The 13543-nt window shown below is 51.1% G+C and overlaps 1 protein-coding gene across 1 annotated transcript in view; it reads right to left on the bottom strand.

Annotated features, from left to right (window-relative positions):
• The window catches only part of DYNC1LI1 (dynein cytoplasmic 1 light intermediate chain 1), a 1016060-nt gene that overhangs the window by 402939 nt on the left and 599578 nt on the right, over positions 1–13543 (bottom strand). The gene's annotated exons all lie outside the window — the stretch shown is intronic.

Here is a 13543-nt window from a genome sequence, read left to right on the forward strand (position 1 = left end):
TTTGTGAAGGAAGTGGCAGACATAATCTAGCTGGATCTGAGCTTGTTCCGGAGATACAGCTCTGATCAGCCAATCGTCCAGGTAAGGGTAGACATGAATCCCTCCCCTCCTACCGACATTAACTTGGTGAAGACCCTCGGGGCGGAGGTCAGCCCAAATGGCAGAACTCGAAATTGATAATGAGAGCCGCCAATTGCGAACCTCAGGTATTTCCTGTGTTTGAGATGGATTGGCACATGGAAATAAGCATCCTGGAGGTCCAGCGATACCAGCCAGTCCTGGAGCTGGAGGGCCTGAAGGATCAGAGAGTTACCATCTTGAACTTGTCCTTCCTGAGGAACTTGTTCAATTCTCATAAGTACAAGATAGGCTCAGTCCTCCGTCTTTCTTCGGTATGAGAAAGTAGGAGGTGTACCAGCACTTGTTCCTCTCCGGCACAGGTACCGGTTCTATGGCACCTTTCTCTAGCAGGTCTACAATTTCCTGCAAGAGAAGTGGATCTGGAACTTTTAGAGAGCTGTTCCCCGGTGGATGACTCTGAGGGATGGTTAGAAAAGGCAGGCAGTAACCTTGGGCAACTGTCTCCAATGCCCAAGCATCTGACGTAATAGCCTGCCATTCCGTCAGATGTTGAGTTAACCTGGCCCCTACTGGTGTCTTGTGAGGAGAGTCCTCAGAGCGGTTTGGAGGCGGCTGATGCAGATGCCGAGGGTAAAGAGGCACCTGCTGCTGCTGCGGCGGCGGCTTTTGTATTTTTAACCCGTCCACCTCGGGTGAATCTTTTGACCCCTTTGAAACGGCTGTCCTCTGCCTCCTCCGACTGCGGAATAGAAGCGAAAGGACTTACCTCTCCAAGAGGTTCCTGAGGGGCGATATGGTGTCTGACGGATTGCAGCTCCCAGGGATTTTGCTGCTGCCTTTGATGTTTGTAGCTTTTCTAAACGGTCATCTGCCTTCTTACCAAACAAAGAAGAGCTGTCAAAGGGCATATTCAAGAGTCTGCTTTGCACATCTAGAGCAAAACCAGACTTTGAGCAGAATCGATGCCAGTTTGAAGGGATTCGCGCATTGCGTCTTTACCATCCTTAATGATGTTTAGAAATGCTTCCCTTTCTTTTCCCTCCGGGGGGCAGTCAGCCGCTGATGAAGCACACTCCCAAAGTGTGTGGCTAAACCTTGCGAGCGTACAAGTAGCATTGATGGATTTCAACGCCATGCTACATGCAGAAAAGACTTTTTTGGCCATAGAGTCATATCTCTTGTCATCCCTGTCCTGTGGAACAGTAGGGTAAGCCGATTTACTACCTGATGAAGTTGCTGCCTGAACAACCAGACTATCCGGAGTTGGGTGTCTGGATAAATATTTAGGGTCAGCAGTAGACACTCTATATTTGGCTGATAATTTTTTGTTAACCGCCTGGATAACCTCAGGGGTTTCCCAGTGTCATGACTCGCTCCCTTCGCTCCCGTTCCCACCACTCGGGGGCATGATTTGGGATTTATTCCCTACTGGACTTTTCCTCCGAACCTTATGCTACAGTGCTGTGATGAATTGGGAGCGCTAAATCCCTATTTTTAAAGCTACTTCCCTTCCGGATCCATTCCAGGTTTTTGGCAGCCAGCATGCTTCTTTAACCAAATGACACTGCTTCCTAGAATGCCTGGCCCACTGCTTCACCTCCACCCTTGCAGGACAAGGTTGGGTGGAGGATAGGCAACACCTGTGGCTGCAGGTGCAGCAATCAGCACACCTGAGGCGTGTGCTCGTTAAGCAGCTTTAAAAGCCTCAGTCTTACTTCAGTCCAGCGCTGGTCATCGTTGCAGTGTTTCCTGTTGTGACTAGTCCCTTTTTCCTTGATCTTAGCTTTTGTACCTAGTTCCTAGTTCCTGTTTTCTTGTTCCTCCCCCCTGGATTTCGGAGTCATGCGCTAAATTGATTTCTGCTCCCTTGATTCCCTTTTTGTCTTCCTCTGTTTGCAGGCAGCATTTCTCAGTGCTTTCCCCTTTTAGATGCAGCCCAGTTTGTCTGTGTTCTATATTTCTTTGACTTTGTCCTTTGCTGCTGTAAACCCGTATGCCTTAGCCTTCCTCTTAGATTAGCTTCCTGTTTTTTCCTTGGAGGGGTAGAGGGAAGTTTGCATTGGTTATTTCGTTTTTCCCTGCTCCTGATCTTTACTTTCCATTGGGATCCATTCCAGGTTTTCCATTGCACTTCTGCATTTATTTCCCATTTGATTATTAGGTGTGGTGTGCTGTTGTAGCTAGCTCCTGTGTGAATGCTTATGTTTTCCTCACTAATTTGTAATCACTATTCCAACTTAGGTATTTAGTTTTCCTCCCATTGCTGTTATAGCCTTTCTGGGTCCCAGTTTCATCAACAGGATTCGTGGGCTAGCTGACATTCAAGAGGTTTATCTCGTCCTCGTGAGTACTGTTCTTTAGTTCCCTTATTTAATACCATCAAGAGTGTTAGTTCACAGATCCTGTCATTGCTTGCCCTCCACGTAGGTTTAGCGCTGTCAGTACCTGTAACAGCAATTGGGGGTAAGGCGCTTGCCGACTTTCCTCGCGGTCAGGTGCTTACCCCACATCCCTTTTCATATATTGGTTTTGTTGTCACACTATTTGCACTCCTGGGTTCTAGCATACATGAGTCGTTGTTCCTGTGTGCACGTAGTTTAATTCAAAGCTATTCACTGTGTGATTTAGTGCACATTTCCCTTGCCATATTCGCTGCCTTTGTACCTCGCCTGACTAATCCTGACACCCAGTTTGCCAATATTTTCCTTTGTAATGCCGCATGAAATGGCACCACAGGATCCTCCTGTGGACCTTTAACCAAAATGTCTGAGGTCGTCTTGCTGAAAAGCAGGTGAGGGTGTAGACAACCAATACACTCTATTATCCTTTCCATTAAGGTTCTATAAGGGGTTTCAGCATGTTCCCCTGGGTCTGGTTTGGCAAATTCCACTTCTGGGGAAGTGTCCAACCCACTTGCTTCATGTAAGGATTCTTGGGGTCTTTTAACCTACCTTCCTCAGAGGTAAATTCCTCTGGTACAGGAGTTGCAGACCCCTGCAACTCAAAAGGTCTTTCCTGATCCAAATTCTCCCCTTCTTCATAAATAGATAAGGCTCTGGGATGATCAGATCTTGGAAATGGTATAAATCCCATTTCCAGGGCAGAAGGGGCCAAATTCGTCATAATTGGCTAAGAAAACATCGACGTCGTCGACACGGACGTTAAAGGCTTCGAAGCCATAAAAAAAGGCGTCGAGAAAATTGGTAGAGGCCTCGACGAACTCGAGAGTATCGGAATTCTACTCGAGGTTGTCGATGACATTCTCGTGATCGAGGCTCTGGGTATGGCCACTTGCTGTGAGGTGGCCGTGGGTTTGTCCTTTCTCGGCGTCGAATCGACTGACCTGTGCGTCGAAGAACCCTTCGATAATGGCGTTGAAGACACAGAACTATGGGTCAAAGGGACTTTCGACGATGGCGTCGAAGACGCGACATTGCCTTTGCTCGAGGGTTCGTGGCGCTCTCGAGTAGCTTCTTTCGCTGGGTACTGCGACTCGCGGCTTTTTGATTTTTCGGGTCTTTCACCCAGGGTATCACCCTCAGCAGTCTTCGAGGGGGTCGAGGCTGCTTTCTCGAAGACAGTAAGCATCTTTTTCCTGAATTCCTCCCACTCAGCCTGAGAGCTATGTTTTGTGGGGCAGGAGACTCTTTTTGGGGAAACGGAAGACGAGGAAGGGGATCTTCAGCATCTCTTTTTTGAATGTTTAGATCTCGAAGAGTGATGGGAACTGCTTTGAGACCTAGAACGAGAATGTCTTTTGTGATGGCGAGGAGACTAATGTCTCGACTCCACCAAGGAAACTTTCGAAGAAGTTTTAACTGCCTTACCTCTCTCGAGCTTCCCCTTACGCTCCTTCAAGGCTTTCGCCGTCATGGACATGCAGTCCTTGCACTCCGAACAATGGTGCTCGATTCCCAGGCACCACAAACAGATCCTGTGAGGATCCGTCAACGACATTTTCTTTCTGCAGTCTCGACATTTTTTTGAAGCCGGACTGTGGAGTCGTCGGTTCGGATGAGGAAGCCATCGAGTACGAGTCAGTCTTCGAGGAATAATGAAGTATTATTTGATTTAAGAACTGAGCAACGATATTCCGAGGCACCACGAAGCGCGGAAAAAAGTAACTGGGCAACGGACGCTGCACGTGGCTATTTATGGGCATGGTGACGTCGGCGCTGATACGGTCGATGTCGAGGGACACCAACTCGACGGATGCCGATGCGCAGCGCCCTCTACTGAGAAAAAAGGTTTCCGAGGCCAGCAAGCTGGAGACGAATTATCAAAGATAAGGAATACGTCAGAGGACACAACTCTTAAAACTGTATTTTCGAAGGGATTAACAGTCTCAAAGGGCATGAATGCAAAGGCTCAAACGGAGCACCCATCAGAAACTTGATGACAAGGTTCAAATCCCAACCGGGCACCTGGAAAGGTGACGGAGGGAACACATTAGTGAGCCCTTACAGAAACTGAGAAATTAAAGGAATTTTAAAATAATGGTCAGCACCGCCAGGTGACCTTTAACCTTTAACGGTACCCACTTGCAAGCCCCTGTGGGCTAAAGAAAGCAAAAAAGACAGAACCACAGGAATGTCACATGCAAAAGGATCAACATTCTTAACCCTGCACCAGTTGCAGAACTTTCGCCAACGGTACAGGAACTTCGTTGCGGGCCTTCTGGCCGAAAGCAACACCTCCATCATGTCTTCAGGGAGGTCCCAATCCTTATACCTCAACCTTTCAGAAACCAAGCGTGAAGGTTGAGGGATCTGGCCTCTGGATGGAGAACCTGACCCCCCTCTCGTGAGAGCAGATCGTCTCGGTAGGGAAGACGACGTGGAGGGCAGATGGACAAGTTGAGAAGGTCCGGGTACCACGTCCTCCGGGCCCATGCCGGAGCAATGAGGATCATCCGGGAACCGAACCTCTGTAACCGCTGCAGTACTTACGGGATGAGGGGGACTGGAGGAAACGCGTACAGCAGTGGGAATGACCACTCCACCACAAACGCGTCTCCTAAGGCACCTCTTGGAGGAAATTCCCGCAAGCAGAACCTTTCGCACTTCCGGTTGACACTAGAGGCAAAGAGATCCACTTGAGGGGTCCCCCAAAGGGCGAATATCTCCAGGAGAATCTCCTGGTCCAACTCCCACCCATAAGAGATCATGCTCTGCCTGCTCAGAGCATCCGCTGTCTCGTCTTCGTCTCCGGCCAGATGAACTGCCGAGATCGAAACTTCCTGCTGGATTGCCCAGAACCAGAGATGAAAACCCTCAGGGCGGAGGTCAATCCGAACGGCAGGACCCGAAACTGAAAGTGCGAGTCGCCAACCGCGAACCTCAGGTATTTCTTGTGCTTTGAATGGATTGGCACATGAAAATAAGCGTCCTTGAGGTCGAGAGACACCAACCAGTCCTGAAGTTGAAGGGCCTGGAGGACTTGAGGGAGCAACCATCTTGAACTTGTCCTTCCTGAGGAGTTTGTTAAAACCGCGCAAGTCCATGATGGGTCTCAATCCCCTGTCTTTCTTGGAAATCAAAAAATAAGGTGAATACCGTCCCTTGTTCCTCTCCGCTACAGGCACCAGTTCTATGGCGCCTTTCTCCAGCAGGGATTGAATTTCCTGCGCAAGGAGCGGATCCGGACTCTTCAAAGAGATTCCCTGGTGGATTGGTGTGAGGCCTCTGCCGGAAAGGAAGACAGTAGCGGTGGGCTATGATCTCCAGAAGCCACACATCTGAAGTAATGGCGTGCCACTCTACAAGATGCTGCGCCAGCCTTCCCCCAACCGGCGAACCATGGGACATGGCCTCATGACTGAGCTGAAGCGGCTGTGGCGTTGCCTGAGGGCAAAGAGGCAACTGCCCGAGCGGCCTTGTCACCTTGAGTACCTTGTTTTCCACCTCTGGCACTCCCACGGTGGCCCCTTTGACTGGCAGCTCCTCTCGCTTTACCAAAGGATGAGTAATAACGGAAGGAACCTCCCCTCCATTGCTGTCCCCTAGGACGGAAAGGGGAAGGTTGGCGAACTGCAGCGCCCAATGACTTCGCTGCAGCTTTGGAGGTCTGCAAGCTCTCAAGGCTCTCGCCAGCCTTGCTGCCCGTCAAAGGGCATGTTGAGGAGCCGGGCCTGCACATCAGGAGCAAACCCAGACTTCCGCAACCATGCAAACCTGTGTATTACGGTGCTCGCCGCCATGGACCGGGTGACGCAATCTGCCATGTCCAAACCCGACTGAACGGCCTCACACATGGCATCATTGCCATCCTGGACCATAGCAAGAAAACCATCCCGTTTGTCCCCTTTGGGAATATGTTCAGCCACTAAGGAAACACAGTTCCACAGAGTGGGCATGAAACGTGACAAGGCACATACAGAGTTGGCCACCTGAAGCGCCATACCCCCTGAAGAAAACTCTTTCTTCGCCCAACCGTCAAAACGCTTGTCGTCCCTATCAGGAGGGATGGTAGGATACAACGCCTGCTTTGCCGGAGCCGTAGCCGCCTGCACCACCAAACTCTCCGGAGTGGGGTGCTTGGTCAAGTAGGAAGGGTATCTACTGGCTGGACGGTATTTTCGCGGCAAAAACTTGCCCACTGCCGGGAGACTCTCCAGAGCAGTCCAAGCCGCCGCCGCCACCCTCCTCTGTAGAGCCATATGGAACGGCAGTACCGGGTCAGTTGGTGGACCTTGGTCGAGGATATCCGTAAGGTCATCCTGAAGAAAATCCCCTGGGGGAGCAGACCACCCCAAGTACTCAGTGACCCTAGACATAAGGCGCCGGTACGAGGAGTCGGCATGAGTGCCAGGCTCAGGCCTACAAAACTCCACCTCCGTGAGGTGTCCAGACCACTGGCGTCGTACAGGGACTGACGCAGGTCCTCAATTTGGCTATGGCCCGAGAGAATCTCATCTGGCACCGTATCAGGAACAATGCCATCATCAGAGCCCTCATCCACCTCCGAAATGTACTTAAGATGGCGGTAAGAGGGCACAGAATGTGGAACAAAGCCATGCTTGACCTTGGCCAGAGCCTTTCTAGGGGTTTCCTCCATGCCCCCGGGTACCCCCGTCGAAACAGCCTCGAATGGCGTCTAGGGCGTTGAGTGAATCGGCGTCAACGCCGAACTTCGGCGCTGAAAGCATCGACGGCATCGACGCAGGCCTCGAGGGCGCAGCCCCGAACGTGTCCCTCGACAGCCTGGGCACCGATGACGTCGATGACTTCTTCGGAGGTGGAGCCTCGAAAGAGTCCTTCGACAACCTCAGCGCCACAGGCATCTACGTCTTCCTCGAAGACACCACAGGTGAACACGGTCTCGAGCGCGTCGAGGACCGGGACCTGGAATGGGCATGACAAGAACGATTCCCCTTGTCTGAGCGGGACCTTTCCCGTGAATCGTGCCGACCACCCGAGCCCGAAGGCGTATGAGCAGTGTCTCTCGACCGATCACGATCGACCCCACTCGGAGGCGCAGACGGACCAGTGCCCTGCGATTTGAGAATCCCTAGCATTTTCTTCCCGAAAGAAGCCCATTCCTCTGGCGTCACATGCTTGGTGGGATAATAGACCCGCCAACGGAGGAGTCCTCGGATGAGGACAGTGAAGGCGACCGATGACGGCGCTTCCGGGAGTTCCTCGAAGAGGCAGAGGAGTGGCGGGACCTACTCCGGGACCGAGACCCACTGGACTTCTGGCGACGATGCAGAGATTCGCCCCTTGAATCATCCGTCGAAAGCCCTGCAGACCTCGACTTCCGTGGCTTGTACACCTTACCTACCGACAGTTTCTTCTTGCGTTCCCGCAAGGCTTTGGACGTAAGCGACCGGCAGTCGACACAATCATCCGTGTCATGGGCCTCCCCGAGGCACCAGAGGCAGGCGTTGTGCGAGTCCGTCACCGACATCTTGGCCGCACTTCTTGAAGCCCAGATGCAGGGACGAAGACGAGGTAGACATCACGAAGGATAACTTCACAAACGAACAGGTTCGAAGAACCGATAAAGAACAGAAACTCCAAAGAGTCGAGGCACGCTGAGATCTCCGAAGCGAACACGTTCGCAGAAAAAACGGAACTGAGGCTATGGGCGTCGTGCGTCCTACTTATAACATCCAGTGACGTCGGCCATCAGAGGAGGTCCTCGAGGGCGGCGTATCGACAGCATCGACGCAGGAGCCGAAAGATTTTCCTAAGCAGCACAGATGTGGTGATTACTGTCATGGATATGGAATATGTCGGAGGACCCAATCCCTTCGAATGATGAGTTCACAGAACCACTTTAGCCAAGTGGAACAACAAATATGGAGGCTTTCATGAGAGCCTGAAATTACCCAACCAACTTGGCAAACCAGGAAGACAGTCTTCCAAGACAAACTTGGCTCGATGCATAGCTTCAAACACTCCCCAAGCCCTATCAGTTTCGACAGCACCACATTCAGCTCCCACACAGGGGCAGCTTCACTAGAGGGAATGTTCCGAAGAGGCCCTTCAGAAACTCCTTAATGAGCCTCTGCAACCACAGAGAGCATGCCCAGAGAACAGGTGCACCGGGATATGTTGGCCAGGTGTACCTTGATAGAAACACGTGCAAGGCCTGCTTTGGCCAGCGAGAGCAAGTAAGGAAGAAACTGCTGCGCCATTCTACAAAGCAGAAAAATCTTCATTAACTGGCACGACACTGTAAATCGCTTCCACTTGTGTCTGTAGCAGGCAAGTGTAGATGGATCCGTGGCCTTGGCTAGAATACCATTGTATTCCGAAGGCACCAAGTAGTGTCCAAATTCTAGGGCTGCAGGTGCCAGGCCATCAGGCACACACGCTGGGTCGTGGTGCAGGAGAGACCCTCCTTCTCTGGAGAGTGGGTAGTCTGATAGCTGGAACCACCGACAGATGGAGAATATCTGAGTTTCAGATTTGTCTGGGCCACACCAGTGCAATGAGGATCTTACAATGGCATCGCCTGAGCGTGTTGATCACTCGTAGCAGCAGAGGAATCGACAGGAAAGTGCAGGAAACGGCCCTCCCTAGGGAACGAGAAAGTATCTCCCAGACGCCTTGCCGGAGGGTATCTGCTGGCAAACCTTTGGTACACGGTGTTGGCTGCAGTCGCAAAGAGGTCGATTTGAAGGTGACCCCAGTCGTTGAAGAGACACTTGTGCTTGCTGGAGTTCCCGCTCATGACAGGAGAGCAGCTCCCTGCGGAGGGAATTCGCAAAGGTATTTTTAACACCTGCCCTGCCAGGTGAAATGAGATGAGAAACATCCACCGAGCAATGGCCTAATGCCACATTCTGCACCTCCAGGGAGAGAGCAAGTAAGCATGTCCCACCCTACTTCCCGATGTAAAACATGTGGTGTTAGCGGGGAAGATAAACACCACCATCCCTTGTAGCAGAGGCTGAAACGACTTGAGAGCCCAGATGACTCTCCTCAGTTCCAGGGGTTTGATGTGTAACTCCTCCTCCACCGGCAGCCAGGGGCCTCTGTCATAGGACTGGCCCATGTGGGTGCTCCAACATTCCAGAGAGGAGTCGGTCATGACTGCCTCCTGATATACCGGAACCTGGAAAGGGAGCACCTTGCGAGAGATGTGGGGGAACAGACCACCAGTGCAGGGCCTGACGGAATGCCCGATTGAGGACGATCTCGTCAGGCCAGGAGCCTGTGACAGGTTTCCATATGCCATCCAAGAATTCATAAAGAGGTATATCTGCAGCCTGAAATGCGGACCAGATGAATAAAAGAGGACATCATCCCCAAGAAGAAATTGATGGGCGGAGAGCCGCCGCCAGAATGGCCTTTATCCTGTCCTCTGATGGTGTTGCAAGACCTGTGACAGTGCTGAGGCGGGAACCCAGAAATAGTGCGTTCTAGGACGGTACTATGCAGGATTTGGGATAATTTATTGAGAATGCCAGAAAAGTCAGTCTGTATAGTTGCCGCTGTATGCCGTACTGACTGGCCATGTGAGCGGGACTGGATGAGCCAGTGGTCCAGCTAGGGATAGACTTAGACCCCCGCTGCAGGCGAAGAAAAGCCTGCCCCGGAACCAACACACTTGGTGAAGACCCTTGGGGCCGATTTAAGGCTGAAGGGCAGTGTCTTAAATCGGGAATGCCTTCATTGGATGACAAAACCCGAAGAACCGTTGGTGTTTTGGATGGATGGATGGGGATGTGAAAATACATGCTCTCCAAATCCAGGGACGCTAGGAAGTCCCCTTCTTCCAGGTACTCAAGCATGTTGTCATCCTGAACTTCTGGTATTTTAGGTACTTGTTGAGAAGTCTTAAGTCCAGGATGGGTCTCCAACCACTGGTCCTTTTTCAGAGTATACTTTGGAACCCCAGAGTCATAGAAGAACAGGCTCTATTGCCCCTAAACACAACATGGCTCGGACTTCCTTGAGGAGTTGGGCCCATATTGCTCCTGTCTTGCGATTGGTGGGATGTGAGGGCATTTGCTTTGAAACTCCAAGGTGTGACCATGTTGGATGATATTGAGCATCCATTTGTCTGTGGAGTTGTTGCCCCACTTGGGGACAAATTAAGACAGCCGGCCTCCCACCAGGGTGTGAAAGTGGGGACAGTCCCTGGGCCAGGTCAGGCTTCTTTGGTTGTTCACCTGGCTGCTGGGGCGCAACTACGTTTGGCAACTCCTGTGTATGATTGTGAACGTCATCTGTGTGGTTGATCGAGAGGGCTGGCGGTAGACTGGACAGGGAACCTTAAAGGTCCCCGAGACACTTCACTTGGGAGGTGCGAAAGGACAGCTTCCTCAGCTGAAGTGTGCCCAAAGAGCGTGCCGTCTCTGTGCCTGCCTTAAAAGCTAGAAGAATCACGTCCACTAACTTGCCGAAGAGGTTGTCGCCATCAAACGGCATGTCCACCATCTAAGTTCATACATCTAGGAAGAAGCTAGTGGGCTTTAGCCAGCCTGGTTGACAAAGAATCTGTTCCACCATTTGCCAGAACCCAGAGTTAGCAATATCAAGGGCGACTGATCGCATGTTCAGAGGCCACCTCACCTATGCGGAAGATGGCCTGAGGCTCAGCCTTCTGGTCATCCAGGAGGAATTAAAGTATAGGGCTTGTTCCGAAGTTCTGTCGTAATGTGAGACAATGGTTAAGGCGTTGACAGCCTTGATAGTGGATGCCGCGGTTGTAGTGATGCACCTACCAGCAGCATCCAACTTCCTTCCCTCCTGATCCGGCAGGACAGTACCAAAAGAAGATGTGTTTGCAGACTTCTTCCTTGCTCACAGGGAGACCACTGAATATGTTGTGGCTTGGTCCCGAGGCATTTGGGTGCCAAATCCAGAACCCTGTATTTTGTTTTCTAAACTCTCCTTCTTGGGAGGAGCACAGAATGGGTTTCTCATCACCACCAGGCCGTCTTCCCAGATGTCATCCAGAAAGGTAACAGTGACCGTCTTCATGGAGGACTCCCGACATTGAAAAAGAAAACCCTCTTTCTTTTTCTCCTCAGGGACAAGTTTGAACAGCTTTGCAGCCTGGGAGATCATGGCTTGCAAGGATCCAATCTTATCCGGAGGAGAGTTCCCGGTCAGCAAGTCTGTGTCCTTAGGGATGTAGTCATCATGCTCATCCGTAAACAGAGTACCATTTGTGTCCAGGTTGGTTGGTATTTGAATCTGTGCCTGTGTGCTCAGGGTACCCCAGGATACGGTGTGTGAAACAGGTGGCTGTTGAGAAAAAGGAAGAGCTGGATCAGGTGGTGTCTGGAAAGGCAGAGGGGGCTGTTAGGCAGAAACCTGTGCAGTTCCTTCTGGGACCACTGCAAAAGATTTAAGACTACAGGTGTTTGGCAGTAAACCCACTTGGTAGCAGTCTGTACCACACAGATTCACTTGGTAGCTGTGGCTGAGCAGTCAGACTTCCCTCAAGAAGAGTTAGGCAGTATACAGAGTATTCACAATAGGTCAAAAGAACACAGTACTACAAGCAAACACTGACCAGAGCTTGGTGTAAAAGAGATAATTATTTAAAACCACATCTAATAAAACACGCAGGCACTAATATTAAGCAATTCAAAAACACGGTCACCAAAAGATATACACTCCCTTAAAAGGATATTAGACAAGTCTTAAGTAAAGCCCCACTTATTTTCAGACAGCGGTGAGCGTTTAACGCACTCTAATAATTCGGTTTAAAAGGGAGAGAAAGGCAGAGCATACATTGAAACAGATGCCAACACTTTAAAAAGAACACAGCAAGAGAGGAAGGCAGAATCAAACCGTGAAGTTAGAGTTCAGAAAGCCGGATCCACTTTAAGAGGATCAGAACGAAATGTGTCCAAGGTCACACGGTTGAAAAGCGCACAAAAGTCTCAAAAAGGTTCAGAAAGAGCTGGGCCAAAAGAAAGGGACCAGTTAGATGGTCAAGGCGGCCAGCCCAGTCCAGAAGGTTGAGGGATTATTATTACCTTGTAGCAATCTTTAGAAAGGGAGGCCTGGCGGACACGGTACCTTAAAGTGGTGAGAATACTCCAGCGGGGGCAGTTGTTCCTGGCAGCGGATGCAAGTCGGTGCTTCGTCTGGGGGAAAGAGGATCTCGTCGGGGAGGAAGACAGGAGTCCGTTGCACTGCCAGGGAAGAACCCAGCCGCGGAGTTCTCAGTTAAAAGGAGCGGTCCTTTTATCCGCGGTCCAGTGGTAAGTGGCTATCCGATTGCCGGGGTGCTTGACACAGGCAATTCGACCACAAGACGTCCTGGGATGCGAGGAAAAGAAGGTAAACTGATTGTGCCCACCAGTCAGGGGAAGAAGACTCTCCAGCCGGGAGATCTTCTCCGTCGTCGTGAAATGGTGAGTCGGTTCCGCAAGGCTCCACCGGTGGTGTTGTCGTAGCAAGTTGGCTCAGCTTCTCCCTCGTCGGATTCTCAGGTCCTGTGGCGACTTCTAAAGTTCCAGTCCCAAAAGCCCTGCTTTTATGCAGCACACCCCCATTCACTCAGCCTAGCTGTCAGTCAACCATGTAAAGTGGTGAGCCAGCAGGCTCACCACTTGGGCCAATCGCACAAGTTGCCAAGGTAACTCAGTCCAGGGTGCCTAAACCCCCTCCCACACCCGCTGTGGTACCCAGACAGAGGGGCACCACTTTTGGAGGCTTCTGTGGAGAAGCCCACCAAAAAGTGGAACAAAGGGCTCGACTTGGGTTGGAGTCACAGAAGAGAACACAAACGCCATTTTAGAATCAAGTTCTGGCAAAAAATACCAACCGGCGAATTAATATTAAATAAATAAACCGGCGGTATGTTCGAGGCTATGAGAATTAAATAATTAAAGTTGGTAGCCACGAACAATGGGAAAATCCCATAGAGATATATTCGCGGTCGAATATAAAAAGTAGTATCCACTGCCACCATCCATAACTCGATCAGGGGGGACGGAGACGTGCCCCTTCGACTAACAGACCCCAGGGCCATCGAATTGCCCCGACCA

The sequence above is a fragment of the Ambystoma mexicanum genome, chromosome 2q, assembly GCF_040938575.1.
Source record: "Ambystoma mexicanum isolate Mex_15411 chromosome 2q, UKY_AmexF1_1, whole genome shotgun sequence".
NCBI classification, from domain to species: domain Eukaryota; kingdom Metazoa; phylum Chordata; class Amphibia; order Caudata; family Ambystomatidae; genus Ambystoma; species Ambystoma mexicanum.